Here is a 12,786-nt window from a genome sequence, read left to right as displayed (position 1 = left end):
CTTGCAAAACACCAAATACAGGATGAATCATATCTAGGAAAGCCAATACAGCTGTGGTGTCCATCCAGCCATCCGTGACTATATTTATATTTTATTTATATTCCATCTTTCTTTTGTATGCGGCCTCCATCTCCTCACATGGGGTCAAGCCCAGCATATCATATAACATCATAAAATGAAGAGTTAAGACAAGCATCAACGTTAAAAACTAATTAAACAAGTCATAATTTAAATAAAACATAATTAAAACAAAAATATTAAAACAATCATTTAAGGCATTAAAAGTACAGTATAGCACAACAATACGGGTGACAGTCAAACTGAGGAGAGAATGTCTATGTCAAAATAGAACATATATCCAAAAGGCAAGACAGGTAGGGAGATAAATCTGGAATGGAAGACAAACTATAAAATGACAGGGAGATTTTCAATATGGATATGAGCCAGGTTATAATGGGCTTGTCTAGTCAAAAGCACAACAAAACAGCCATGTTTTTAATAGCTTCCAGAAGGCAGAGAGGGTCAGAGCTAACCTAATCTCCCTGGGAAGGAAATTCCAGAGCCGGGGAGCTACTGCTGAGAAGGCTCTCTCCCGCGTTCCCACCAACCGCATTTGCAAAGGGGGAGGAAGCGAGAGAAGAGCCTCCCCAGAACATCATAGAGATCGCACCGGTTTGTAGGGAAAGATGCAGTCATGAAGATAGGCCAGTCCCGAACCGTTTAGGGCTTTATAGGTAAGCACCTTGAATTGGGACCGGAAACTTAATGGCAGCCAGTGGAGCTGTTTAAACAGCAGAGTTGACCTCTCCCTGTAACTACAGTAGAATCCCGGTTATCCGAGATAAAGGGGCGGGTCCAATCTGATTTAGGGAAGAGCCCTGTGATTGCTGCTGCCTAGCAACTCTCGCAGGGTGCTTCCCAAGGGGCGAGGGCTCGCTGAGGGACGTCTCCCCAGATCTCCCTCAGCCAGGCCCTTTCTGGAGGAAAGAGTTTCCTCCAGCAGTGGCCTGGCTGAGGAAAATTCGTGGCATGCTCCTCATTTCTCGGAGGGACAGCCTCGGAGGGAAACTCTTTCCTCCAGCAAGGACCTGGCCAAGGGAGATCTGGGGAGATGTACCTCAGCGAGGACTCGCCCTTTGGGAAGCACCCCACGGGTGCTGCTGCCTAGCAGCGCTCGTGGGGTGCTTCCCAAGGGGCGAGGGCTCGGCCCAGGGAAGCACCCCACGAGTGCTTCTGCAGCAGCGATCGCGGGGCGCTTCCTCCTCCCTCTCCTTGAGTTCCTTTCGCTCGAGAGAAGGAGGGGGAGGGGTGCCCCAGCGGCGCCTCGGATAATACGGAGGCTCGTTTAGCTGGAACTCTATTGTAGCTCCAGTTAACAATATGGCTGCTCATCTTTGAACTAGTTGTAGTTTCCGAGCCATCTTCAAAGGCAGCCCCACGTAGAGTGCATTACAGTAATCCATTCTAGAGGTAACTAAGGTGTGGACCACCCTAGCCAAGTCAGACTTCTCGAGATACGGTCACAGCTGGCGCACAAGCTTTAATTTAAGGCCCTCCCAGCCACTGCCGACACCTGAGCATCAAGCGTCAGCTCTGAGTCTAGGAGGACCCCCCAGACTATGGACCTGCGCCTTCAGGGGGAGTGTGACCCTGTCAAGCACAGGTTGCCACCCTATACCCCGATCAGTCGAACAACTGACCAAGAGGACCTCTGTCTTGTCAGGATTAAGTTTCAGCCTGTTAGCCCTCATTCAGTCCATCACAGCAGCCATACACTAGTCCAGGGCCCGAGGGGCTTCCTTGGAGTCCCTGATCAAACAAAGCATTAATGATTCCGACAAACCAATCTACCAATCCCACACTGGCAAGTTTAATAAGCCAGGAAGGACAAGTGTCCAGAGCGCAGGTGGTCGCCCCCATAGCCCCAAGGATCCCTCTGACATCATTGTGCTGAACAGGCTGAAATGAATCCATCAAAACCACACAAGCAGTTGCCTCGGTTATCTTTTTTGGTACTGTAACCAACCCAGCATCTAAGTCGGAGCGTATCTGAGCGATTTTCTCTGCAAAATGATGTACGAAATTGCAACATCGAGTTGCTGGGTGATCAGGAACCCCCTCCCCCTTGTGAGGATGGAGAAGCTCCCTGACCACCCGAAATACTTTGAGTGGGTAATTCTCCCATAGCATTTTAGTTCCCCATCATGTGTTGAAATGACTGCTTCTTAAACTGTTTATTTAGTTATTTGCGATATCCCGCCTTTCTCTACCCGAAGGGGACTCAAGGCAGCTTTTCATGGAAGGCAGTTATTCAATGCCTTGACAACAATACATTAAAAGACATTTAAAAAAAAATACAATTAAAACAATTAAAAACATTTAAAATCATAGTCATAATTGATCACATAATCCACAAGCATAAACTAGGCCGTTCCTATAGTCATAACATGTCAATCCATATCTGTTTGTTTATTGTACAGGTTCTCTAAAGGCTTGGTCACAGAGCCACATTTTTACTTTCTTGTGGAAAATCAAAAGGGTTCATCTAATATCCTGGGGAAAGTAGCACCGACCCAAATGCGGTCCCCTTATTTGAATGTTAGGGTAACAAAAATTTGACAGTGCTGAAGGGCTTCTGAATGCTACCCATTTATACAAATCTGTTTGCAATAATATGCAGTGTTCACAGAGGACTCTGTAGAAAATGCTTCAGCTGTACTCCACAAAAAGGAAAATCAGCCGGTTTAGCAAGCCTTGCAAAAGCTGGTTTATTATCAGTAAATGTTTGATTTTATACCATTTTATATACCCAGGTTCAATTAAACATTTCTCAGGTGGAAAGGAATTGTGAGTGGAAAAAGTTGAAAAAGTTCTGTGTTTAATCACTCTCCAGCATCATTCTTTACAAATGTGACTTGCTCATGGAACAGTTCAGGGAAAAATTGCTTGTAATAAGTTTGTAAAACTAACTTTCTGACATTCTGCTATCTTTCTTTTGGGTCCCCAAAACTTTTTGAGCTTGTGAACACCAGGCACAGAATGATGGCAGTACAGTGTTCCCTCACTACTTCGCGGTTCACTTTTCGCAGATTCGCTATTTCATGGTTTTTAATAAACTCTAAAAGACTATTATAAATAATAAAAAATTACAATTTACAGCCTAAGGAAGGGAGGAAGGAGAAGCCAAAGGGAGAGAAAAGGAGCCCAAGCGGCAACGGGAGGAGAAGGAGGCGATATAGCAACACATGATTGGTTGATAAAGACTTAAAATAGTGTATAACTACTAAAATAATGTATAAATATTAAAATAAATATAACGTCCCTACTTCACGGATTTTCACTTATTGCGGGTGGTCCTGGAACCTAACCCCAGCGATAAATGAGGGAACACTGTATTGTTGTTACATAAATACCTGATGTAGAAGATAGGGTCAGAATGCTAGGAACCACAGAAGGAGTTCATTCACTTTCTACATACAGCTGAGAGTTAATCTCGTGTATTTTTACCCCAAAGTATGTTCCACTGATTTCACTGTAGTTTATTTGTAGTAAAGTCTTTAGGATTGTAGTCAAGAGGAAGCATCTCATTAATGTATATGGACATCTTAACACAGATCATGGAAGCCTATTCTCTACAGAAATTAGAGCAAGTAATCATTTCCATTCAAACTGAATTTCACTTGTGTAGCAGTTTTATGGGGAATAAGGTACGAAACCATGTTTTTGAGGCAGTTGTTCTAAAGTACTTCTGTATGTGTATCAGTCCTTTTGTACTCAGTGGAGCAAAGAGCTGAGCCCTTAAATCTACTGTTGTTCCCAAAACAGGGTAAATATTAAATTATATTTCAGATTAAATATACATTTTTAAACTATTAACCTTTTTGTTTCTTTTATTTTTACATAGCATTGTAAAAATACAGTACAACACTGACAATTCTAATAGTTCTACCTTATTCTAATTTTATCAGTTATATAATTGTTATAATGTATTCATAAAACAAACAAAACCCCCATTAAATATACCTTCAAATAGTTATGGGATGTGGGGTGCTTCAAAAGGTGGAGGTCTCCATCTTTTAATTTCCCCTTCAAATAATATACGATACGACCTCTGTACCTGTGGTACTGGTACACAGTGTTTCATCTTCCTGCATCCAAAAAAAATATGTATTTGCTAGGAATTTTGCTAATCACATGTTTGCTGATAGCTCCACTGATTGCCAGATTGCTACCGAGCACAATTCAAAGTGCTGGCTTTGGCCTATAAAGCCCTAAATAGCCCCAGCCCAGTTTACCTGTCCGAACGCATCTCCCTCTATGAACCACTGCAGAGATTAAGATCTTCCGGGGAAGCTCTGCTCTTGGTCCCACCACCGCCACAGGCGCAATTGATGGGGACAAGAGACAGAGTCTTCTCAGTGATTGCCCCTCCGCTTGGAACTCCCTCCTTTGTGAGATTAGATCAGCCCTGTCCCTTTGGTCCCTAAAAAGATGCTAAAAACGTGACTCTGGAATCAAGCCTTTGGAACAGTGTAATAATGGCTGCAGTAGGAATTTTTATCCTGCTGACCAGTATGGCTGACTTGTGATGACTTTAAATAATTGTTTTAATGTGACGATAACTGATTTTATTGTTTATATATATTTATAGTTTATTTTATGTTCTGGCAATGAATGTTTGCCGTATGTATGTTGTTCTTTGCCCTGAATCCCCTTCGGGCTGAGAAGGACGGAATATAAATGTTTCAAATAAATAAATAATAAATAAATTTGTGAATAATAATTGTTATGCTGTGGTGTTTCAAAACCTACCCTGTTTCCCCTAAAATAAGACAGTGTCTTATATTAATTTTTGCTCCCAAGATGTGCTAGGTCTTATTTTCACAGGATGTCTTATTTTTTCATGAAGAAGAATTCACATTTATTGTTGGACAAAAAAAGAGAACATTTATTATATACTGTACAGAGTTGTCATCACAAAACAACATAACCATATATCTGCTTTGAAATGGATGATATGAGTCTAAACTGTCCTAGGAAACAGGTTTCTGAATTCACATTATCTGTTTTGAAGTGGGTGATATGAGTCTAAACTGTCACAAAATCCAGGTTTCTGAATCCAGATTATCTGCTTTGAAGCGGAGGAGGATATTTGCTTTGAAGTTAATGATATGAGTCTAAACTGTCACAAAATCCAGGTTTCTTAATCCAGATTATCTGCTTTGAAGTGGATGATATGAGTCTAAACCAGGGGTCCCCAAACTTTTTAAACCGGGGGCCAGTTCAGTGTCCCTCAGACCATTGGAGGGCCGACTATAGTTAAAAAAAAAACCTATGAACAAATTCCTAGGCACACTGCACAAATCTTATGAGCCTGCTTTTGGCTAATGAGATGCTCAGTGTCTGGTTCCATATTTGTTCCCCCAGGCAGGAAGCAGCCAGGCCTTGAAGCTGCAAGGCTTTTCAGTACTAATCAAGGTGATTAATTGCAACATTCACACTTGACTTAAGCAGACAAGAGTTCTTTCTCCCACCTGGAGATTATTCCACAGATATATAAACCCCACTTGCCTAGTTTCCAACAGACCTCACAGCCTCTGAGGATGCCTGCCATCGATGTGTGTGAAATGTCAGGAGAGAATGCTTCTGGAACATAGCCCTACAGCCCGGAAAACCCACAGCAACCCAGTGATTCCAGGCATGAAAGCCTTCAAAAACGATGTTTGTCTTTATTACTGAAGGCGCGCGCGAGGGAGGGACTTTAGGACCCAGCTCGTCCTTTTCGTCTCCTTCCTTCCTCTTCTATCAAAGCAGTAGGCAGGTGAGGGACTGTAGGAGCCTGCTCGTTCTCCTGTTTTTGCTCTCTTTTCTTCTCTTCCAAATTGGCAACAGCCTGCAGAAGCATCCCTGCAGAAGAAAAAGGAGCAACAGAAGCAGCAGCCTGGATGTACAAACGGCAGGCAGGCAAGCAAACAAGGAGCCCTTGACGAGGAAGGCACAGAGGGCTCCTTCTTGCTTGCTTGCTTGCTTGCTTGCTTGCTTGCCTGCCTGCCCTTTGTACATCCAGGCATTTCCCGTACCAGAGGGGGAAGATGGCAGTGGGGACGTGCTCCCTGCTGATGGATAAATCCAGCAAGGGCGAGTTGAGTGGGCGGGGCGGGGCCTCCCAGGGAGCTGGGGAGGGAGGGAAGGGGCTGGATGGTTGAGTTTTTCTCTTCCTTTGAGCCCCTCAGTGGCTGGCCCAGGCTAGAGCGAGAGGAAAGGGAGGGGGGGAGGGCTCCTTCCTGCTAGGTCTTACTTTCGGGGGAGGTCTTATATTTGGCCAGTCACCAAAATCTCTACTAGGTCTTACTTTATGGGGATGTCCCATTTTAGGGGAAATACGGTAGTAACTGATCATCTGTTTATAGATTACTTGCCACTACTGTAGTGACTAACTACTAATGAAAGTATAAGTGGTACAACATATTTACTAATAAAAGTATAAATGGTGCAAATGCTTGGTGATTCTGTGTTCTTTTGAATCATGTATAGAGAGGAAGATCCTTTGAAGTATTAATGTGTTCAGTATTTGTTACATTTGCCTTTACCTACACATTCAGTGAAAAATAGGATATTAGAAAACAACCAGATAGCAGAATACCATTTCCTAATTTGTTAGTGACATAGATTGTAGAAATGCTTCACAATTGAAGCTAAAAGAATTGTGAATGAGAATTAATTTTACTTGTAGAGATTGTATCAATTTGATTGCAGAAAGTAAAATAGCAGTTGTAATGTATTTGAAATACTGTTTCTGTTCTTCAACTGGTGGATAAGATGCATTAATTTAGTCCTGATATATTTTTGGCAAATGGTAGATTTGTGCGAAGCCCAAAGGAATAGATCGACAACAAATTGGATAGGATAGGATAAAAAGAAAACAGAACCATCATAGATGATAACCCCTAAAATGAAGTCTGTGTTTTGTTACGTGACTTATCGAATTACTCAACTTCAAGGGGGTGAAGTTTTTTCTGGTTTAGATATTTGTCTACCTAGCTAGCTTTCTGCAGGCAGGTGTAGTGAACTTTTGCAAATATTTGAAGCTTTTCTTGCTTCTTTTGTAAAAGAATGCAAATTCCAAAACTGCCAAACATAGTTCTGTGAAAGACATACGACTTTTTGAAAGGTTGTCGGAATGTAGTCAAGAGCTTACAAGAGGATGCAATGGACTGGATGAGGGCAAACAAATTGAAACTTAATGCAGACAAGACAGAGGTACTCCTCCTGTTCAGTCAGAAGGCAGACCAGGGAATGCAGATTCATCCTGTGCTGGATGGGGTCACACTACCCCTGAAGACACAGGTCTGCAGTTTGGGGATCATCCTAGACTTGGCATCGAACCTGGAGGCCCAGGTATTTTCGGTGACCAGAAGGGCCTTTGCACTATTAAAACTTGTGCACAACTGCAGTCATTCCTTGAGAAGCCAGATCTTGCCACAGTGGTACATACCTTAGTTACATCCTGTCAAGGTCAGACACCAGCCAATGGATGGAAATACAGTTCATAAACAACTCAAAAAAGCTCATAAAACAAACACAGGAGCTTGCAACACTTAAACTTCAGTGTGAAAAAGACATTTGAACTGAAAAAACTCCAAAAAACCAAACCGGAGTATAATCTGGATTATCCAGAGATATAATCCGGATTAAAACAAAACTGTTTAGATTCGGCTCAAAATTGCCGGATAACTTGAAGAAGGCAAAACAAACTATGGGCTGAATTCCCAAGAGTCGAAAATAAACAGAATCCCAACTGGGCTACAAAATAGAGTTTTAAGGCTCAAAACAAATAATGTCCCAAACCGGGCCAAACTTTGCCGCCGGAGGCAGCGCAAACAAACCGGAAACAAAGTAACGAAGGGCAAAGAGTTACTGCAGGGTCAGAAACCAAGCCAGTGGTCAGTAACGGAGCGTAATTGCAGAACCAGGAGTCAAACCGGAATTGGGAGCGAAGAGTAATTGCAGAGTCAGGAACGAAGCCAGCGGTCGGTAATGGAGCGTAACTGCAGAACCAGGAGTCAAACTGGAATTGGGAGCGAAGAGTAATTGCAGAGTCAGGAACGAAGCCAGCGGTCGATAATGGAGAGTAGTTACAGGCTTGAGAACGAAGCCAAGCCCGAATAGGGAGCGAATGGTAATGCCAAAACTTATGTCCAGTCCAAGGTCCAAGATGAGAAGTCGTCACAGCGAAGTCCTCGTCAATGGGTTGACACAAGTAGCCAAAACGACGGAGGCGAACTAATGCAGACAGTAATCACAATGCAGTCTAAGGAAAATCCACACAGTTCCAGCCCCCGTCGTAGAAGTAACCCGGAATAAAATCAATGCTCTCAATTTATTTACAACTTGTCTTCAGAACTCGAGCCAGGCACCACACTTCCCACAGGTTGCTCCCATTCCTCATCCGAGCTGGAACCGTCCTGCCGACGCCCAGACCTACCCGCAGCTGTGGAACTATCCCCACTCCTCCAATTAGACCACCTTGGGTCTGATCCTGAAGGATCCCACGTTTCCTCAGCGTCCCCATTACCAGTGAGCCCAGTCTCCCCATCACAACCCTCTGGAGCACGTGTCCATTCCATGCCATCCTCTTCTGCCCCGTACCACGCCCCCAACGTCCATTTCAAGCCCAACCTCCCCTTCAAAACCTTCAAATGACTCCTCATCTGTTGATTCCTCAAATATCTCTCTAAGCCTCTTTCTCTGTTAACTCCTCCAATGAGTCTTGCTCCCGAGGAGCCTTTCTTCCTGCTACTATCAGTAGTATCGTTGACCCCAGAAGGCTCATTCACAACACATCCTATCTGGATTAAGCCGCCCTGTATCCCCCTTGGGGGGTGAGAAGGGTGGGATATAAGTCTAGTAAATAAATACATAAAAAATATTGTAACACACTCTATGTGGGGCTGCCTCTGAAGAGTGCTCGGAAACTTCAGCTGGTTCAAAGAGCTGCAGCCAGGTTGCTAACAGGTTGGCTACAGGGAGCAGACAGCCCCTCTGTTGCAGCAGCTCCACTTGCTGCCAGTCTGTTTCCGGGCACAATAGAAAGTGCTGGTTATGACCTTTAAAGGGTTAAGGGAATGTTTTGGGGAACTCTTGGGAAGCAGTAATATATGCCCCCTAAACACTGGTTATTCTGGTTGGGGAGGGGGGTGACAAGGTGACAATCCCTCCTCGATGGATTGATAGGGTTGGAAACAGCAACTCGATTGGCATCCTGCTTTTCACCAAATATGCGGAACACAACCTTGTCATCACCAACACGCTCTTCCACCTGAAAAACAAAGCACAAGACATCAGCATCCCCGGTCAAAGCATTGGCACCTCTTAGACTATGTAATTACACCTGACAGAGACCGCTGCAATGTGCTCCTCACAAGAGCCAAGACAGGCAGTGGTGACTGCTGGACAGACCACAGGCTAATCCAATCCATGATGGCTGTCAAGATCACCCCCAAATGCAGACTCCAAAGAAAAAAAGATGAGGCATAAAAAGATGAACACCCAAGCCCTCCAAACAAGCCCTTCTCCAAAAACCGCTCAAGAATCATTACCCACAGAACACCCTGAAAATGTTGAGGAACATTGGAACAAACTGAAGACCTCCATCATCATAGCCTGCAAAGAAACCATTGGATATCAAACTAAGAAACATCAAGATTGGTTTGACGAAAATGACAAAGAGATCCAAGAGTTAATTGATAAGAAAAGGAAAACCTTTCAGACATGGCTGCTAAGAAAAAGATCTACGCTAGTGTAAAAGCTGAGGTCCAACCAGAGCACTCAAGAACATCTGGTGAACAAAGAAGACTGAAGAAATCCAACACTTGGCAGAAATCCATGATGCTCAGGGATTCTTTAACACCACTAAGGTCATTTACGGATCAGGAAATCATGGCATACACCCTCTATGCTCATCGGATGGAACCAAGCTTCTGAAGAACAAAAAATCAATCGCACTACATTGGAAAGAGCACTACTAAAACTTCCTGAATCACAGCTCCAATGTGGCTGAAGAGGTCCTCTCGCAAATCCTGCAACAACAAACCCCAGGTATGAGCTCGCAGCACTGCCATCAGCCAACAAAAAAATGACAAAGCCAACGGACCTGATGGGATCCCTGCTGAAGTCTTTAAAGAGGGTAAATCTGAGCTGACACAACAACTCCACCAGCTCGTTGAAATAGTGTGGGTGACCGAGAAAACCTCAACAGACTTCAAGGATGCCACCATCATCACCCTTTTCAAAAAAGGGGAAAGCCCAGACTGTGGAAACTACTGAGGTATCTCCCTTCTAATCTCCACTGGGAACATCCTTGCAAAAATCCTTGCAAACTGCCTTCTACCTGTCTCAGAACACACCCTCCCAGAATCTCAGAATGGCTTCCATCCCTCCAGAGGAACAGTGGACATGATCTTCACTGCACGGCAACTCCAAGAAAAATGCAGGGAACAAAATCAACCTGTGTACATGCCATTAATTGACCTTGCAAAGACATTCGACACAGTGAATCGCAGTGCTCTGTGGACTATTCTCCAAAGAGTTGGGTGCCCTGACAAATTTGTGAACATCCTGCAGCTCTTCCACAATGACATGATGGCAACAGTCTTGGACAGCAGTGGCTCCCAAAGCGACCCATTTAAAGTGGAATCAGGTGTCAAACAGGGATGTGTTATTGCCCCTACCTTATTTTCCATCTTCATTGCTATGATACATCATGTTAATGGGAAACTTCCCACCGGAGTGGAAATAATCTATCAGACAGATGGCAAACTATTTAACCTTAGCAGACTGAAAGCCATAATCAAGGCCACAGTAACATCTGTTATAGAACTACAATATGGTGGTGGTGAATGCCTCCCTTCGGGAAGGCATTGTTCTAGCGAGCCTTAAATTGGCTGTGAACAAACCGCTGTTGAAAAAGCCATCACTGGACCCCACTCCATTGGATAACTATCAGCCTATTTCCAATCTCCCCTTTTTTGGGCAAGGTCGTGGAATGTGTGGTGGCCGCACAACTCCAAGCATTCTTGGTTGACACTGATTTTCTGGATCCGGTGCAGTCTGGATTCAGGCCAGGGCATGGTACCAAGATAGCCTTGGTCGCTTTAGTTGATGATCTACGCCGGGAACTGGACAGGGGGTGTGTGTCCCTGCTAGTTCTGCTGGACCTCTCAGCGGCCTTTAATATCGTTGATCATGGTATCCTTCTGGGACGCCTTGCCGGAATGGGGCTTAGAGGTACTGTTTTACAGTGGCTCCGGTCCTTTCTGGAGGGTTGTTCCGAGATGGTGTCTTTGGGGGACACCTGCTCAGCACCACAACTGTTGACTTGTGGGGTCCCGCAGGGGTCGGTACTGTCCCCCATGCTGTTTAACATCTGTATGAAGCCGCTGGGAGAGATCATCCGGAGTTTCAGGGTGCGGTGTCATCTGTACGCGGATGATGTCCAGCTCTGTCACTCCTTCCCACCTGTCACTAAGGAGGCTGTCCAGGTCCTGAACCGGTGTTTGGCCGCTGTGTCAGACTGGATGAGGGCGAACAAATTGAAATTGAATCCAGACAAGACAGAGGTCCTCCTGGTCAGTCGTAAGGCTGAATAGGTAATAGGGTTACAGCCTGTGTTGGAACCTGAAGACACAGGTTCGCAGTCTGGATGTTCTCCTGGACTCATCACTGAACCTGGAACCCCAGGTCTCAGCGGTGGCCAGGGGAGCATTCGCACAACTCCACCTTGTGCGCTAGTTCCTTGGGAGGTCTGACTTGGCCACGGTGGTCCATGCTCTGGTTACATCCCGTTTGGATTACTGCAACGTGCTCTACGTGGGGGTGCCTTTGAAGACGGCCCGGAAGCTCCAATTAGTACAATGGGCGGCAGCCAGATTGTTAACTGGGGAGACATACAGGGAGCATACCACTCCACTGTTATGCCAGCTCTACTGGCTGCCAATATGCTACCAAGCCCAATTCAAAGTGCAGGTTTTGATCTACAAAGCCCTAAATGGTTCTGGTCCAACTTGCCTGTCCAAACGTATCTCCTCCTATGAACCATCAAGAACGCTAAGATCGTTGGGAGAGGCCCTGCTCTTGGTCCCACCTGCCTCTCAGGCACGGTTGGTGGGAATGAGGGACAGGGCCTTTTTAGTGGTGGCTCCTCGGTTGTGGAACGCCCTCCCCAGTAACATCCGGCAGGCCCCAACCCTTCTGGGCTTCAGGAAGAACGTAAAGACATGGCTCTGTGCGCAAGCAGTTAATGAGTAAGCAGATATTGACACTGTCTGAATTAAGGTCTATGTACAAGGTTCTTGGAAGAATGGAATTAAGTAATTTATATGTTTTTAATGCTTTTTAATGTTTGTATAATTTTTTTTACTGATTACTGTTAATGGTTTTAAATGTGTTGTTAATTTTATTGATTGTTTGGCATTGAATTTTGCCGGGTGTTGTAAGCCGCCTTGAGTCCCCTTGGGTGAGAAAGGCGGGGCAAAAATGTTGTACAATAAATAAATAAATAAATATGCTGATGATGATGTAGTCTGTGAGCATTCAAAAGAAGATCTACAAGCTACTCTAAACACCTTTGCAGAAGTATACGAGAAGCTCGTCCTTTCACTGAACATCGAGGAAACCAAAGTGCTCTTCCAGCAGTCGTTAGCCAATCACTCTGCAATACCAGGAATACAGCTTAATGATGTCACATTAGAAAATGTTGACCATTTTCGCTACCTTGGCAGCCACCTC

The 12,786-nt window shown here is 44.6% G+C and overlaps 1 protein-coding gene across 4 annotated transcripts in view; it reads left to right on the top strand.

The window, feature by feature from the left end:
* The window catches only part of senp6 (SUMO specific peptidase 6), a 105,201-nt gene that overhangs the window by 6,163 nt on the left and 86,252 nt on the right, over nucleotides 1–12,786 (top strand). The gene's annotated exons all lie outside the window — the stretch shown is intronic.

This window comes from Anolis carolinensis, chromosome 1 (assembly GCF_035594765.1).
Source record: "Anolis carolinensis isolate JA03-04 chromosome 1, rAnoCar3.1.pri, whole genome shotgun sequence".
Classification (NCBI taxonomy): domain Eukaryota; kingdom Metazoa; phylum Chordata; class Lepidosauria; order Squamata; family Dactyloidae; genus Anolis; species Anolis carolinensis.
This window is presented reverse-complemented; position numbering and strand designations above follow the sequence as displayed.